At 42.4% G+C, this 16,860-nt stretch overlaps 1 protein-coding gene across 1 annotated transcript in view; it reads left to right on the forward strand.

Moving 5' to 3' along the window:
• Nucleotides 1-1,248: 1,248 nt before the first annotated feature.
• The window catches only part of LOC149817417 (SWIB/MDM2 domain superfamily protein), a 39,809-nt gene continuing 24,197 nt past the window's right edge, over nt 1,249-16,860 (forward strand). Inside the window, exon 1 of the mRNA XM_089987282.1 lies at nt 1,249-1,370. The gene's annotated coding sequence lies outside the window, so the exon portion shown is untranslated. The remainder of the gene's footprint in view (nt 1,371-16,860) is intronic.

Consider the following 16,860-nt stretch of genomic DNA (forward strand, 5'->3'; position numbering starts at 1 on the left):
AAAAACCCCCAGCCGACCCAACTGATTCTTCTTAGTAGCTGCCAACAAGCAATGGCCCACATATCAACCTAACATTAAGCACACCTTCCTTCACGATGAATTAGAAGATGAGGTTTATATGAAACTACCTCCAGGTCACCCACAAGAGTAGGACAAGAGCCTTGGATGTAGATTAAAGAAAACCCTGTATGAGCTTAAACAATTGTCGAGAGCATGGTTCGCCAAGCTCAATGAGGCTCTGGGTTTGGAGTTTGAAGATGCTCTGCTGACCACTCCATGTTCACTAACATCAACATCTCTGGGACCATGGTCGTTCTTGTATATGTTGACGATATCAATGTGATGGGTGACAATGATGTTCTAATAAAGCAACTGAAATACTATCTTCATTATAAATTTGAAATCAAGGACACGGGACAACTCATATACTTTCTCAAAATCCAAATCGCTCACTCAAAAGAAGATATATTTACGTGCCAAAAGAAATATACTATTGACCTAGTCAAGAAAACTGGAATGCTCCATGTGAAACCTATTGACACTCCACTTGAAATAAACTACAAGATCAACAAAGGGACAAGTGATCTTGTCCAAGATGTGAAGAGTTTTCAAAGGTTAATGAGATGTCTTGTATATAAGGGTGTCAATGGGTCAGGTTTACTAGAACGTCCCAACCCGAACCAAATCCTATAGGGTCTTGGTATGGTGATAAATAACAAGGCTCGATTAAGACCCGGGTTTGGACTCGAAGGTCCAGTTAATACATGGACCCATGTATAGTTTATGAAAATTTATACCAGGCCCGAGTTTCGATTAAGACCCACAATTTTTCAATGTAAAAATGATAAAAAAATATGGTTTTACCGGGTATGGTCCGGGTCTAGTTCATGTAGTTCTTATCGGGTTTGAGTATGTTTTTTCTTATAGTGGACCTAATTAGACCCGAGTTTGGACCCCACACCATACCTGAAAACCAGGTCCAAGTTAGTTTCCACTTGGGTCTAAACCAAACCCGACCCGTTGACACCACTACTCATATTGTAAAACCCGTAATTTTTTTTTTCGAACCCGGATTGGATCCAGATTCAACCCAGATCCAGACCTGGATGCGGAACCGACCTTACGGTCCTTACCCCATGCTTATAAGTAAAGCACGCAGAGGGTTTCCCTTTTTGCGTAAAAGGGAAACCCCCCGACACTGTTCTCTCTCCTCCCGCTCGCTCTCCCTTTTTCCGGCCACACCCCTCCGGTCCGGCCACCTCTACCTCTGCGAGAACCCCCCGTTCTCTCTCCCCGACTCCTCCCTCTCTCCCCCTGCGTCTCACCCTCGTCGGAGCTGGAGCCCCCCTGCGTGCGCCGACAACCTGCAGGTACGCACCTCTGTCTCTTTCTCCTCTTCTCTTCGTCTCCTTCTGTCTCCTCGAGATTGCTGGGAGGGGCGCCGTCCCCCTCACCTCTCCCTGTTCTCTCTCTCTCAGAGGTCGGGGGAGGGGCGCAACCCCCTCCTCCTGCGCTCTGAGTCGGGGGAGGGGCGCAGCCCCCTCCTTGCTCTCTCTCTCTCTCTCTCTATATATATATATATATATATATCTCCGGCATGGATTGCCCACGGTGGCCGTGGCCCAGCCACCTGCTATACCACCATGGGGTGCAGTGGGGCCTGGTTTCCACCTCACAGCGGTGCCGGTCGGGTCCTCTGCGCAGCATTGCTGCTGCTGCCGTGAGCTCGACAAGACCCAGTTGAGCTCGGTCAACACCGAGCCCAGCTCGACCCTTGCTTGGTGAGGGAACCGAGCCCGGCTCGGTCAGCCTACCCCTGTGTTGCTGGGCTCGGTCTGAACCGAGTCTAGCCCACCAGGGGGAATGGACCGAGCCTAGGCTCGATCCCTTGCCATGGTTCGGGTCGGGCTCGGCAGCCAGACCGAGCCCAACCCGGGTCCAAGCTTGGGGCCGGGCTCGGCCGGAACAGAGCCCACCCCCTCGGTTTCCCCTGTTTTCCCTGTTTGCCGAGCCCGACTCGGTTGGGGTCCAATCGAGTCCGGCCCGGTCAGGGCCTAACCGGCTCACTCGCCCCAGTGAGCTTGGTCCTCGCCGATCCTAGCTCGGCTTACCCCGACTCTGGACCCGGCTAAGCGGGTAGGATCTAATCCTGTTTAGGTTCCACCCCTGCTAGAGAAGAGTTGATTATTACTTTTATTTTAACTAATTGCATTCATTCTCTTTTGCAGCTTAATAAAATATCTTTTTAGCTTACCCCATCAGTGCAACGGATCAGATAATAAGGACAATAGATGAACTAAATTAAGCATATAATATTTAATCGTACCTTTATGTCATATATATATATATATGTCATTTACTTTGCCGCCGTGCTTTAGTGCACAGGCTACCATTTGCATTTATTTAGCTGGACTACAGTTTTGTACCTCGAGCATTGCTTACTCAATTTATTTAGCTCGATGTGCGGTTTTGTACGTCGAGTATCGCTTTATGTCATTTACTTTGTCGCTGCACTATTACGTGCACAAGCTATTGTTTATACAATTTATTTGGTCAATGTACGGTTTCGTACATCGTGTATTGCTTAGTTTATTTGGCCGATGTACATTTTCGTACATCGTGCATTGCTTACGCAGTTTATTTAGCTGATGTACGGTTTTGTACATCGTGCATTGCTTATGCAATTTATTTGGCCGATGTACGGTTTCGTAAATTGTGCATTGCTTACACAGTTTATTTGGGCGATGTATGGTTTCGTAAATTATGCATTGCTTACGCAATTTATTTGGCCGATGTACGATTTCGTACATTGTGCATTGCTTACACAGTTTATTTGGTCGATGTACGGTTTCGTACATTGCTTACGCAATTTATTTGGCTGATATACGCTTTTGTACATCGTGCATTGCTTACACAATTTATTTAGCTTGTTCTTTGATTTCACACATCGAGTCTCGTTTTATGTTAATTACTTTGACGCCACACTAAAATGTGCACAGGCTTATACTTACTCTTAAACATGCAGATTTGCGCATGCTCGCCTAGTCTTTTAAAAAAAGGGATTTCATGCAAGATTTAAATATTTGAAATATTCATTGTTTCGAAAAGCAAAAATCAAACTTTTGGTGGTTGCACATTCGCAACCAAGTCTTTCCCTTAACCCCGCATAACCCTAAGAGTTAGGTACAGTCGTTCATTTTGATATTTGATAATGACTCGAAAATCCCCGACCAAGGGTACGGGACGTTGAGATTTTCTAAATAAAATTGGTGTTTTTTTTTCGAGAAACTTATACTCCTCTTGTCGTAGCGGTACTATCAGACATGCACGACATATTAGTACTACGATAATTGGATGGATAAGAGATTCGTGACGATCTCGTATCGTACAAAGTGCACAATGATCCAAGGCCCCTGCCTGACAGAACTGAAAGAACGACCCTGCCCGACAAACTTTGAATGGCAGGGGCCTCACCCTCTGCCTTACAAATAACTCGATCGGTAGGGGCCAAGGCCCTGCCAGACTAATATCTCAATCGGCAGGGGCCGAGGCCCTCCTGCCTGTCTGAACAAATCGAACGACAGGGGCCTTGGCCCTTGCTTGATGGACATATCGAATGGCAGGGGCCAAGGCCCCTGCCTGACAAAAACAACAAACACAGAGAGCGAGGGGGAGGGCATGGCAGGGGCCGTCGGCCTCTTGCCGACGAACGCAAAAAGAGAGGGGGAGGGTGCGGCAGGGGGCCGCCATCCTCCTGCCGGCCCTCCGGAAGGAAGAAGAAGAAGAAAAAGAGAAGAAGGGCGTACCTGGGAGAGTGGTTGTCGGCCAGCGTCGCACGCAGGGAGCGAGAGAGAGAGAGAGGAGGAGGGAAGCGCGGGCGATGGGAGCCCTCCCTCCCCTCATCGTGGTTTTAAAAGGGAGATCACGGGAGCCCAACAGGGAAACTTCGAAGGGGGTTTCCTGTTTTCGCAAGGGGAAAGGCAGAAAGGGGACCAAGGGGGGGGGGGGAGGGTTTTAACGAAACCCTTGCCCCCGTGGGTTTTAACTTTAACGGGTCTGGGTTGGATCCGGATCCGATCCGAGTTAGAAAAAAAATATTAAAGTGGTTTTACATCCTATGAATGATGTGCGACGGATCGTGAACGTACTTCCTCAGCATGGACACGTGAAAAACACTATAGATCTGAGCATACTGAGGAGGTAACGCCACACAATAAGCTGTTTCTCTAATTTGTTCTAAGATCTTGAACGGTTCGACATATCTAGGACTTAGCTTTTCCTTTTTCTCGAACCGAAATACGCTCTTTATTGGGGATACCTTAACGAAAACCTTCTCACCAATTGCAAAAGTAAGCTCTCTTAAGCGTCTATTGGCATAGCTCTTCTGCTGACTCTGAGCAGTACAAAGTCGTTCCTGAATCATTTGCACTTGTTGAGTATAGTGTTGCAGAACTATAGGTGCATCCAACCAACGTTCGCCGACCTCGTCCCAGTAGACAGGTGATCGACAAGGCCTCCTGTACAAAGCTTCGTATGGAGCCATCCTGATGCTAGCGTGGTGACTGTTGTTATACGCGAACTCTGTCAGACTGATGTGGGAATCCCATTCTCCCTTTCAGTCCATCATGCCGGCTCGAAGCATGTCTTTTAAGGTCTAAATCGTACCCTCAGACTGCCCGTCAGTTTAAGGGTGAAATGCAGTATTGAACTTCAACTTTGTGCCCAAAGCTAGCTGAAGTTGCTTCCAAAACCTCGAAGTGAATCTCAGCTCACGATCAAAGATAATCGAGACCGAAATACCATGCAGTCTCACAATCTCTCTAACATAAAGATCTACCAGATTGTCTAGCGATTGGTTGAGATAGATAGGTAGAAAGTGAGGAGATTTGTTGAGTCTATCGACGATCAACCAAATCGCGTCATGCTTCCTTCGCGTCCTTGGTAGACCGCCTATGAAGTCCATGGTGATATCTTCCCACTTTCATAGTGGAATCTTCATCTGCTGCATGACCCCATTGGGTCTCTGGTGCTCGATCTTGATCTGCTGGCACGTCAGACATTTCGAGACATACTCAGTCACGTCTCGCTTCATCCCGCTCCACCAATAACTTTGTTGTAGGTTCTTGAATATCTTTGTGCCACCAGGATGAATAGTATACCTGGACTTGTGGGCTTCTGCAAGAATTTTATCCCTCAAGACCGGGTCATCCGGAACCCAAAGGCGCTTCTTCAGATGAAAAAGGGTATGGATCAGCAGCACTTGAGCCTTTAGCTTCTCGTAGCAAGAATCCATCTTCTGTCCACTGATGATCCTATCCAGTAGCTCAGGCTACCAGATTGGATAAACCGATTGAACCTCGCGTGATCGCGAAAGGTTCTCAAGAGGCTAGGTCTTTGATCAACTTTCATCCAACAAATAAAGCATTAATCGAAACTTCGGGTGCCTTGCGATTGAGGGCGTCAGCCACAACATTCGCCTTTTCTGGCCGGTAGGAGAGGGTGAAATCGTAATCCTTGAAGAATTCGAGCCAACGACGTTGCCTCATGTTTAATTCCTTCTGCGAAAATAAATACTCGAGGATCTGATGATCAGTGAATGCCTCGAACTGCTCTCCATATAAGTAGTGTCACCATATCTTCAATGCGAACACGACCGCGACTAATTCTAAATCATGAGTCGAGTAGTTCTCATGAATTTTGAGTTGCTGTGAGGCGTAAGCAATTACTTTCCCATTCTACATTAGCAGGACCCCTCAGCCTGACCTAGAGGCATCAGTATAAATCACAAATCCGCCTTTACTCAAAGGTAAGGCCAAAATCAGAGCACTTGTAAGTCGCTCCTTCAACAACTGGAAGCTAGCCTCGCACTTCGCGTCCCAAATGAATTTGGCCTTTTTCTTTAGCAACTTCGTCATTGGCAGCATAATCTTAGAAAAATCTTATGTAGTATCCAACTAATCCGAAAAAACTCTTGATATTACGCGCGTTCTTCGGCTGCTGCCAACTGAGCACGACCTCCACCTCCGCCTTTACTCAAAGGTAAGGCCAAAATCAGAGCATTGGTAAGTCGCTCCTTCAACAACTGGAAGCTAGCCTCGCACTTCGCGTCCCAAATGAATTTGGCCTCTTTCTTTAGCAACTTCGTCATTGGCAGCATAATCTTAGAAAAATCTTATGTAGTATCCAACTAATCCGAAAAAACTCTTGATATTACGCCCGTTCTTCGGTTGCTGCCAACTGAGCACGACCTCCACCTTTGCAGGGTCCACAAACATTCCTTTCTTAGAAATAACGTGTCCAAAAAACATAACTTCTTCGAGCCAGAATTCACATTTGGAGGGCTTGGCATACAAGCATTCTTTTCACAGGGTGTCAAACACGATAATTAGGTGTTCTCGATGCTGCTCATGACTTTTTGAGTACACCAAGATGTCGATGAACACGATCACGAAGGTGTCCAAAAATGGCTTGAACACCCTATTCATTAAGTCCATGAAAGCTGCAGAGGCATTGGTGAGTCTGAAAGGCATGATCATGAACTTATAATGCTCGTATCTGGTCCGAAAAGCCGTCTTAAGAATATCATCTCCCTTAATTATGAGTTGATGGTACCCAAACCTAAGGTCGATCTTTGAGAAAACTTTGGCCTTCTGTAACTGATCAAACAAATTCTCGATACACGACAATGGGTACTTGTACTTTATCGTCGCCTGGTTGAGCATTTGACAGTTGATGCATAACTGCAAGGACACGTCCTTCACGAATAGCACAGGAGCTCCCCAGGGAGATACGTTGGGGCGAATGAACCCTTGATCCAACAACTCCTGCAACTGCTTTTTGAGCTCCTCGAGTTCGGTTGACGTTGTACCCGGTAGCAATTAAATGTTGAATTCTACCTCATGAGGCGACGAAAGTCCTAGTAGCTCCCTGAGAAACACGTTGGGAAAATCGCGAACCACGTCCAACTCACTGTTGGGGAATATGCGTCAGATCCGATTGGATGGCACTAACTAGGAAGGCAGTGCATCCCTTCCGTATGCGGTTCTGCGCTTTCAGCGCTGAAATCATTCAACTTGCTCGCACAGGTCTGAGAATTCTGAATTCTACCATCGGAAGGCCTGAAGGGAATAAAAGGATCTTGCCGTCACGACAAAAGATCTTGGCATGATACTTGTGCAACCAATCCATACCTAAGATGACATCAAATTTTGTCATCTCAAGTAGGATGACACAAGCTGGCAATTGTCGATCGGCCACCCAACTCTGGTATGTATGTGGCACAAACCGCGTTCTTCTCATTTAAGGTTATACACGTCTAAAACATTGTGAAGTGGTTTTATAGTTATATGCAATTGTTCTACAAATCTTAACGAAACAAATGAGTGTGTGACACCATAATCAAAAAGTGCGAAAGCTGCTTGACTAGCAACTAAAATGGTACCTTGAACGAGATCCCCTTTGGTCAATTGCTCGATCGTGGCTACGTAAACTCGACCCGGTGCCTGCTGCTGAGGTGGTCAAAGGGGCTGGGGTACGCCGCCAGTTCACTTGAGGTCGTCAACCGCTTTCTTGTGGCAGTCACGGATGAAGTGACTCATCTTGACATAATATAGGCATCCGCCAGTCTCCCGCAGACAGGGTTGTCCTCCATGGGGCCTCTTGCACTTGGGGCAACTATCTTTGGAAGGCTGCCTGGGCGGTGGTTGGCCCTGTTGTCGCTGACACTTTACTGGAGGAAACTGCTTCTTTTTTCTTTCGGTCTTCACAGGTAAGGGTGGCCGCTGCACTTAGTCGCCAGAGGGGGCCCTCTTTTGATCACCACCTACCGCAGATGGCTTCTTTGCTTGAGCGCTCTTTGAACGCTCCCAATTCTTGTTCAGTAGGGTGGCTACCGCCACAATCGCAGGAAAAGTCGCGGGCATGTTGGTGAGGACCCGGTGCCTGAATCCTTCCTTCAATCCACGAATAAACTTCCCAGCCCGCTCGCGGTCATCCCCGAACAGGTTGGGACAATAGCGCTCCAACCGCTGGAATTTGGCGATGTACTCACCCAGACTCGAACTGCCCTGACACAATTCCAGGAATTCCACCTTTTCTCTCGCATGAGGAGGTAAGAAGTTTCCTAGGAAGGCCCTCTTGAAGGCCTCCCAAGTAATCACCTCGGCATTCGGTAATTGCACGTCCTGAGTCGTGTCCTGTTAAAATGTAAACTGTAATATATATATATATATTATTTAATATTATTATATTTTCTTTTTTTATTTTTCTTTATTTTATTTTTTAGCATCTAGTTCAATAGAAACTAGATATTTGATCCAGTCAAGTTCCTGTTGGAACTTGACTGTGCAAATAGCTGTTGGACTGTAGTCCAACAGCTATATTAAGAGACGTTGGAATCCAACGTCTCTTTTGGAGAGCTCAAAATGAGCTCTCCTCTCTCCCACTTTTTTGTATATATAGGGGTGAACCCCTTCAATGTAAATAACCATGCTTCTTAAGCATTTTGTTCATGAATAAAGTATTATTTATTTTTCAAGTGTTCTTCCTTTTATACCCTTTCAAGGGTCATGCTTGTAGTGTCTCCAATAGACACTTGTTTGTGAGTTATTTGTGCATTTGTTGAAGACCATCATTTCATTACATGGTATTAGAACTACGAAATCCTTAGATCTTGAAGTGCTTCCGCCTCGATTTCCGTGCCACATTTACAAAAGGTGTTTCATCACCTTGTTCTTGGCTCAAGAAGATTTGTTTGAAGAAAGGCGAACTTGTGCTAAAAAAATTTTGGTTTTGTATCCTCTCTTATTCCTTTGTCTACTCTTTTTCTTTTCTTTTTATTTTCTCTCTCTCTCTCTCTCCTCGTATTTATTCCTCTCTTACCCTTGTAAAAGATGGATGACAATGATAAGATCACCATCATTCCTATGAAGCTAAATGATACTAACTATGTAATGTGGGCTTCGATTATGAAGCGCCACATTTGGGGAAAAGGTTTATGGGGTATAGTGGATGGTTCCGATTTGGAACCTAAACTATCTCTTACCAAGAAAGAGGGTGATAAAGAGGTTCCTCTAACAGAAGAAGAGAAGAGTAAGGCGTTAGCCACTTATGAAAAGAAATGGAAAGAATGGAGAATAGGGCATGCAAAAATTATGTCATGGCTCATCAATAGCATAGACATTAAAAAATGCTCTAGTCTAGCTAAGTTTGAGCATGCCGATAAGGCTTGAGAATACCTCAAAAACATGTATTCCCTTAAAGATATTGCACATGTATGCAATTTACAAGATAAAGTTCGGACAATGACTCAAAAAGATAAAACTATTCGAGAATATTATAATGAGTTGTCCGAACTTTGGGAAGAGTTGGCTCTTCTTGAGCCCAAATGGCATTGTGCCGAAGACATCGAGCTTCGCCAAAAGCAACTCGATATGGAACATTTCTATCAATTTGTGAATGGTCTAAGGCCAGAGTTTGAATCCACCAAATCGGCCCTTTTACATCGTGGAAAAATTCCTTCTATTGTTGATACTATAGAAGAGCTCACTATGGAGGAAAATAGACTTAGAAAAAGTACTCCAAAAGTTGATGATGACTCCGTTTTAGCTGTATCTAGACCGGCTGTGTCTATGACTCAACTGATGGAAATCCTTCAACCTCTTCTCAAAGGGGTATCCTTCTCAACCGAAACCTCAACTGGAGCGGCAGTTGCATCTTTTTCCGGTCCAGGTAACTTTCCTTGGCTTTTAGATTCTGGTGCTTCTTTTCATATGAACCCAAATGTTAATAGTCTATCCGAATGTCTTAAAAATAACTCAAGTGTGTCAAAGGTTTTTACAGCCGATGGCACATCTCTCGAAGTAAAAGGAATAGGATGTTTTGAAAATCTTCAAAAATCCAAAAGATTTTTTATCCCAGAAGTTAGATATATCCCTAAACTTAATTTGAATCTCTTATCTGTCTCGCAAATATCTCATTATGGATGTAATATCTCCTTCTCTTCTCATGGTTGTTGGGTACAGGATCGCCAGTCAGTGAAGCTGATTGGGGAAGGCCATAGAGAAGGAGGACTTTATTACATGGACTTTTTGGAATTACCCAAGAATGTATTTTGTTATAATATTCAGAAATTAGAATTGGATTTATGGCACAAAAGGCTTGGCCATCCTCATATGTCTAAAATTCAATATTTTCCAAGTTTGGAAAAATTTTGTAATTCTGAAAATTTTTCTTGTAAAGACTGCATTCTTGGCAAAATGAAAAGATTACCATTTCTTAGTAGAACTTTTGTTTCCTCACGACCACTTGAGTTAATACATTCGGATGTTTGGGGCCCCGCACCAGTTATTTCCAAAGGTGGTTATACATATTATGTCATTTTTGTTGATGACTTTTCTAGACATACTTGGATTTATTTTCTTAAACATAAATCTGATGTCTTTGCTAACTTTCAAATATTTCATAAAATGGTTAAAAATAAGTTTCAAAATGATATTTTTGTTTTTCGCACTAATTCAGGGAGAGAATTTATGTCCAACGAATTCAAAGACTATCTCAATTTACATGGTATTACACATCAAAGATCATGTCCACACACTCCACAACAGAATGGCCTAGCCGAACGCAAACATCGGCACATTATGGAAACTACTAGGACATTGCTAATTGCAAATCAAGTTCCAAAAAGTTTTTGGGCTGAAGCGGTCCTAACTGCCACCTACCTCATTAATAGGATGCCATCTTCCTCATTAAAGAATACAACTCCAATAGAAAAGCTTGTTAATTTAACTCCAGATTATTCTAGATTAAGAGTCTTTGGATGCAAATGTTTTGTTTTCACCAACAGAAATGACAAACTCTCTCCTCGTGCAATCCCATGTGCCTTTTTAGGATATGCTGATAATAAAAAAGGCTACAGGTGTTTCGATTTTCAAAATGACAAATTATATGTGTCAAGAAATATATCTTTTTTGGAAAAAGAAAGCTTCTTTGAATTTGAAAAATCCAAGGATGTCACTGAATACTCGTTTTTAATTGATCCAACTTCAAAATCCAATGAATGTGATGTTGGATGTGACCTTGACAATGATCAAAGTCCTATTGTTGTTGAAAATGATGATAATGAAGAGCAAATCCATAGGGATGTTAGTCTACAATATTCAAGACGTAGAGAGCAAAATCTTCCATGTGCATTACAAAAATACTCTGAAGTCTCACCTAGAAGAACGTCTAGAATCTCTAAACCTCCAGAAAAATTTGTGTCTTATGAATCTTTTTCACCCACGTATAGGGCCGCCATTACATTAATACAATCATATGTTGAACCATCATCCTATTCTCAAGCAAAAAATCATATAGAATGGATAGAAGCCATGAAAATAGAATTGGATGCACTAGAAAAGGCCAATGCTTGGACGATACAAGATATTCCTCCGGGTAAGAAACCTATAGGTTGTAGGTGGATATACAAAGTCAAAACCAAAAGTGATGGGACCCTGGAAAGATATAAGGCCCGTTTAGTAGCAAAAGGATATGCTCAAGAGTAGGACATCGATTATGAAGAAACATTTGCTCCTGTGGCCCGTATGACCACTGTTAGAACTTTACTAGCCTTGGCCTCCATTAGAACATGGCCTATCTTTCAATTAGATGTCAAAAATGCTTTCCTGAATGAGAATTTCGTTGAAGAAGTATACATGGAAGCCCCACTTGGTATTAGTATCCCTAAGGGTAAAGCTCTTCGTCTAGAAAAAGCTCTTTATGGTCTTAAACAGGCTCCAAAAGCCTGGTATGACCGATTTAGTCATGTTATGCTTGATATTGGTTTTCAACCTTGTTTAACTAACACTGCTTTGTTTGTTAAGAAATCTGATGCAGGCATCATTATTCTTCTTCTCTATGTGGACTATATGATCATCACCGGAGGCGACAAACAGGGAGTTGCAAATATCAAATCTCTTCTTAAAACTCACTTTGAAATGACTGACTTAGGTTTATTAAGATATTTTTTAGGCATTGAAGTTGCTTATTCCCCTCGGGGGTATTTGATATCTCAATCTAAATTTGCTCTTGATATCGTTTCCAGGTCTGGAATTACAGATGATAAGAAAGTAGACACTCCAGAAGTTGTCAATGTTAAAATGAAAATTGATGATGGAGAACTTCTTGATGATCCTACTCCTTATAGACAGCTTGTTGGAGCTCTTTCTTATCTTTCCATTACTAGGCCAGATATAACTCATGCGGTTCATACAGTCAGTCAGTTTCAGCATGCTCCCACCTCCGTGCACATGGGAGCGATTTTGCGCATTATTAGATACTTAAAATCCTCTCTTTCACGAGGACTCTTCTTGTCTGCTTCATCTTCATTAAATTTAATTGCATATACTGATGCTGACTGGGGAGGTGATCCCAATAATAGACACTCAACTACTGGTTTTTGTGTGTTCCTAGGTGAAACCTTAATTTTGTGGAGGTGCAAGAAGCAACAGAAAGTCTCTCTTTCCTCCACCGAAGCTGAATACAGAGCCATGGCAACCACCACTATGAAGGTTGTTTGGCTCAGACGATTGCTAGCGGATATGGGAGCTAAAGCAACACAAGCTTCAAAGATGTGCTGTGACAACAAAAGTGCGATCTACATTGCAAGCAACCGGACATTCCATGAGCGCACTAAACACATTGAGATGGATTGTCACTATGTCAGAGAGGAATATTTACATGGAACCATTGATCTGCCATATGTTACATCAGAATATCAATTAGCAGACTTCTTCACCAAGCCTCTCGCTGCTCCCAGATTTCACTTCCTCTTAGACAAACTTTCGCTCATTGTACCGTAAGTTTGAGGGGGAGTGTTAAAATGTAAACTGTAATATATATATATATTATTTAATATTATTATATTTTCTTTTATTATTTTCTTTTATTATTTTTCTTTATTTTATTTTTTAGCATCTAGTTCAATAGAAACTAGATATTTGATCCAGTCAAGTTCCTGTTGGAACTTGACTGTGCAAATAGCTGTTGGACTGTAGTCCAACAGCTATAATAAATGCTGTTGGACTATAGTCCAACAGCTATAATAATAAATGTTGTTGGACTGTAGTCCAACAGCTATATTAAGAGACGTTGGAATCCAACGTCTCTTTTGGAGAGCTCAAAATGAGCTCTCCTCTCCCACTTTTTTGTATATATAGGGGTGAACCCCTTCAATGTAAATAACCATGCTTCTTAAGCATTTTGTTCATGAATAAAGTATTATTTATTTTTCAAGTGTTCTTCCTTTTATACCCTTTCAAGGGTCATGCTTGTAGTGTCTCCAATAGACACTTGTTTGTGAGTTATTTGTGCATTTGTTGAAGACCATCATTTCATTACATGTCCCACCATTCACATGCATTGTCCTTCAGTCGGAAGGACCCAAACATGGTCTTCTTATCGTCAGGTACGGACAAAACTTGAAACACTCGCTCTACCTACTTGACCCAACTTTCAGCCATGTCTGGATCAACCTTGCCCGTGAAGGTCGGAGGATTGAGCTTCAAGAACTTTTTATAAGTAGCGGTCGACATCGTCTCAGTAAGGGGAGCTGATCCCGCTCTGGGCGAACCTGACTTCGAATCGCCTCCGCTAGGGTGTTGAGGGAATCCATCACGAATCCCCTCTGCTTGCACCACTCATTAGCCGTGTTGTTACTCAAACTTCCCATCATCCTTGAAAAGTAGTCAAGATTAAAGGTCAATATGCCGAGGGAACACAAGAAAAACATAAGTCTTTATTAAGAAAGTCGTTCATACAAAATCCAACAGTGCTGGTACATAAGCAAAAATGTTTTATTCAGCAACGATAAAGGAGTTCACAGACTCCATTAAAACTTGGCAAGTACTACCTTCCCTCGGTGATGAGTAAAGTACTGCCTGAGATATTCCCTTTAATTGCTCGTGCGTCTGAATCTGCGCTTAGGGGTGTAGGGAAGTGACTCCTCGTAGGAGGCCTCCTGCCCATAGAGGGGCGTCGTCAATATATATTCTGGTGAGCCGAAACTATAATTTGACAAATCAGTTGCGGGTGTGTATGTGGGTGATACACCACCCGTTGGGCCTACTGGAGGTGGTGGTTGCTCGCTTGCAGTCGAAATTACGATCTCGCCGTCGTACTCCATCTTGAAGAGACAAGCATCTATGGTGTGCTCTGAGTTCCCGCAGAATACACACTTCTCTATTACATCAGGAGGAATGTATTTTCCTGATGACTCTTGTGGTGCCTGCTGGTGCACCAGAATATGTGAAGGCTCGAATCCACCTTATTTGGCATAAACTTCAGCCCCACGTTGCAGCTAAGGGTATTTAGTATGCGGTTGGTAGTGGAAAGCCCCGATCATCCATAAAGGTGGGTAGGGGTGGGCGGTTAGCCCAGGAACCAGCCCCGGACATCCTATGTTCGCCCTTTTCTCTAAAGGAGCCTCTCTCCCTTACAACACGACCACATAACCTACACGTGCCCCTACCATGACTATCACTAGGACCAGCGAACGGATCCATCTTTCGAACTGTACTACAAACAGAAACAAAAATAAAATTTAATCTAAATATGCTATAAAATATCAAAGACTTACAACGCGATGGGATACTCAATGGTCAAGATTGACCTCTTTCTGAACTTGACTCTGATACCAAGTTGTAACGCTCTAAAATTTTAACTTGTGGTTTTGAAAACATTAATAGAAACCTTTCAAAGTTCAAAATTTTGATTTAAAAAAAACCCATCAACGAAAGCAATTTAGAAAGGAAAACAAGTTGACAAATTCTGGGTAGGTTAGCTTTAAAATCATCATCATCCATAAAACTACTCAAGGAAAGTGATGAACAAAACCATAGATTATTAATAGGATTTGCAGTTTATTACAAAAATAAACATTTCTCCTACAATAAAAAAATCTAAAGAAAACCCAAGACACAAAGACATGACTCCAACAACAAGAAAATCTCGAGCCAAGTTGCATCGCGCCATCGGCCATCTGTAAGGTCTTACTCGTCACCTGCCCATGAAATGTGTTAGTTTAATAACAAACTGGTAGATGTACGAATAGACAAAGAAGAATAAATAAAGTAGGACATTTATAAAATAATCAATTTATTACATTAAAAGCAATAACTAAAATGCGTAATTGAAATGCGAGAAAGTAAATCTATTCTAGCATAAGCAACATATGCAAAGAGCTACTGTATTGAAAGAGATATTCATTACAAGATATACGCAACATCGTAAGCAATATGAATCTCATTAATCTATAACTATTGTGAATAAGTTATTCTTTAAATTCTGATATACGCACAGACGTGAAACGTAGAAATAGCCGAGACCGATCTAGGAGTTTATTATGTAAAGTATTTTTCATTAACCCGGATGACTGACTGAGTTCGCTCCTAAAGGGACGGTTAGTGATCAAGAGAGTAATTTTGATTCAACCATTTCTTTTTCTACTCTCCTGCCTAATTTAATCATATATTTCAGGTACTAAATTAATTAATGAATTAATCACGTAATATATCCCCAACAATTTGAATCTCTTTTTTCACATTCAGGAATAGTAAGAGTAACCGATTCAATGAATCTTTGGGTTTCCCGAAGCCAAGTAAATCCCCAAAGGCATTCGTGGCCCATGGATGTATCCAACTTCTGCTGAAGTACCTGGGAGCTACCACTTAGGATAATTTATGGTACTCCCATTTCTCTTAACTCCGATGACTTGGGAAGTCGAGTCTTTTGCCCGTGGGGTGATTGTTAACAACCTGTCCATCAGAGTTTTTGTACCATCCATCCTCTCCCTTGATGAACCGTGAGAATCGAATGGGCATGACGAGGGTTTCTTAACCGTCGCCTCATTCTACATGATCTGGTTTGCTAGACCCACTCGAGCATCTTGCCTATGAGGGCAAGTTGTCACCAATTATGTGATCTCAACATTGTGCTATATGCACGCTTTGAGATTGCCACAACCTCATCATCCAAACATCGTAACACAAACGTTATGTACTTGTTCAAAAGTACAGTCGTACCTGTCTAAAGGTATGACTACGATGAGAGAGTAACATTTAGTATGTTGCAATTCATTTGGTTCAAACTTGACATGCATTGCTCTTTGAGCATTTGGCCTATGAAGGCGAACATCATTATCTTTATTTATTTCAATAGAGTGCTCATTACACAGTTCGACATACTCACGACCTCTTATACTACTCGTCGTAGTGTACATACCGTACCAGTCTAAAGGTCCGGCTATGATAGTAGATCATAGGTTTCTCGAAGGATAACCCCAACACTGTGTTTCGTAGGATATAGTATAAGTGATTTTAAGTTAGCAAGCTTAGTTTCTACGAAACAAGAACACAAGTTTCAGGATCGCCGTAGATCCGAGTATATCTTTCGAGTAATCGACTCGGCAACTCACATAGAGAACACTAACTTTAAAAGTAAGCTTTCGTGCTCGATAAGTTGAGCCTTGCATCAAGAAGGCCCTCGTCTCGACACTATAATGCCTGTACTCAATTTCGCACCCCTTTTTGAAAGGTGCGAAATGTTGTATGCGCACCTGCACACCCTGCGAGGCTTGTAAAAGAACAAACATATACTAGCAAAACTAAGTATCTATGGTGCGACGTCAACAGAAGGCAAATACAATAATAGCAGGAATTTACTATAGAACAAACCTATGCATGTAGAATACATAAAACATGTAAATTTCAGAGAAATAAAGACAAGTAAATAACATGAGATCACAAAGTCATAAGTATGTAAATATCACTTGTCATTATTTCAATATCTAAATACTTTATTTAATTCATCCAAAGTCCTCGT

The sequence above is a fragment of the Nuphar pumila genome, chromosome 14, assembly GCF_984573655.1.
Source record: "Nuphar pumila chromosome 14, dmNupPumi1.hap1.1, whole genome shotgun sequence".
Lineage (NCBI taxonomy): Eukaryota > Viridiplantae > Streptophyta > Magnoliopsida > Nymphaeales > Nymphaeaceae > Nuphar > Nuphar pumila.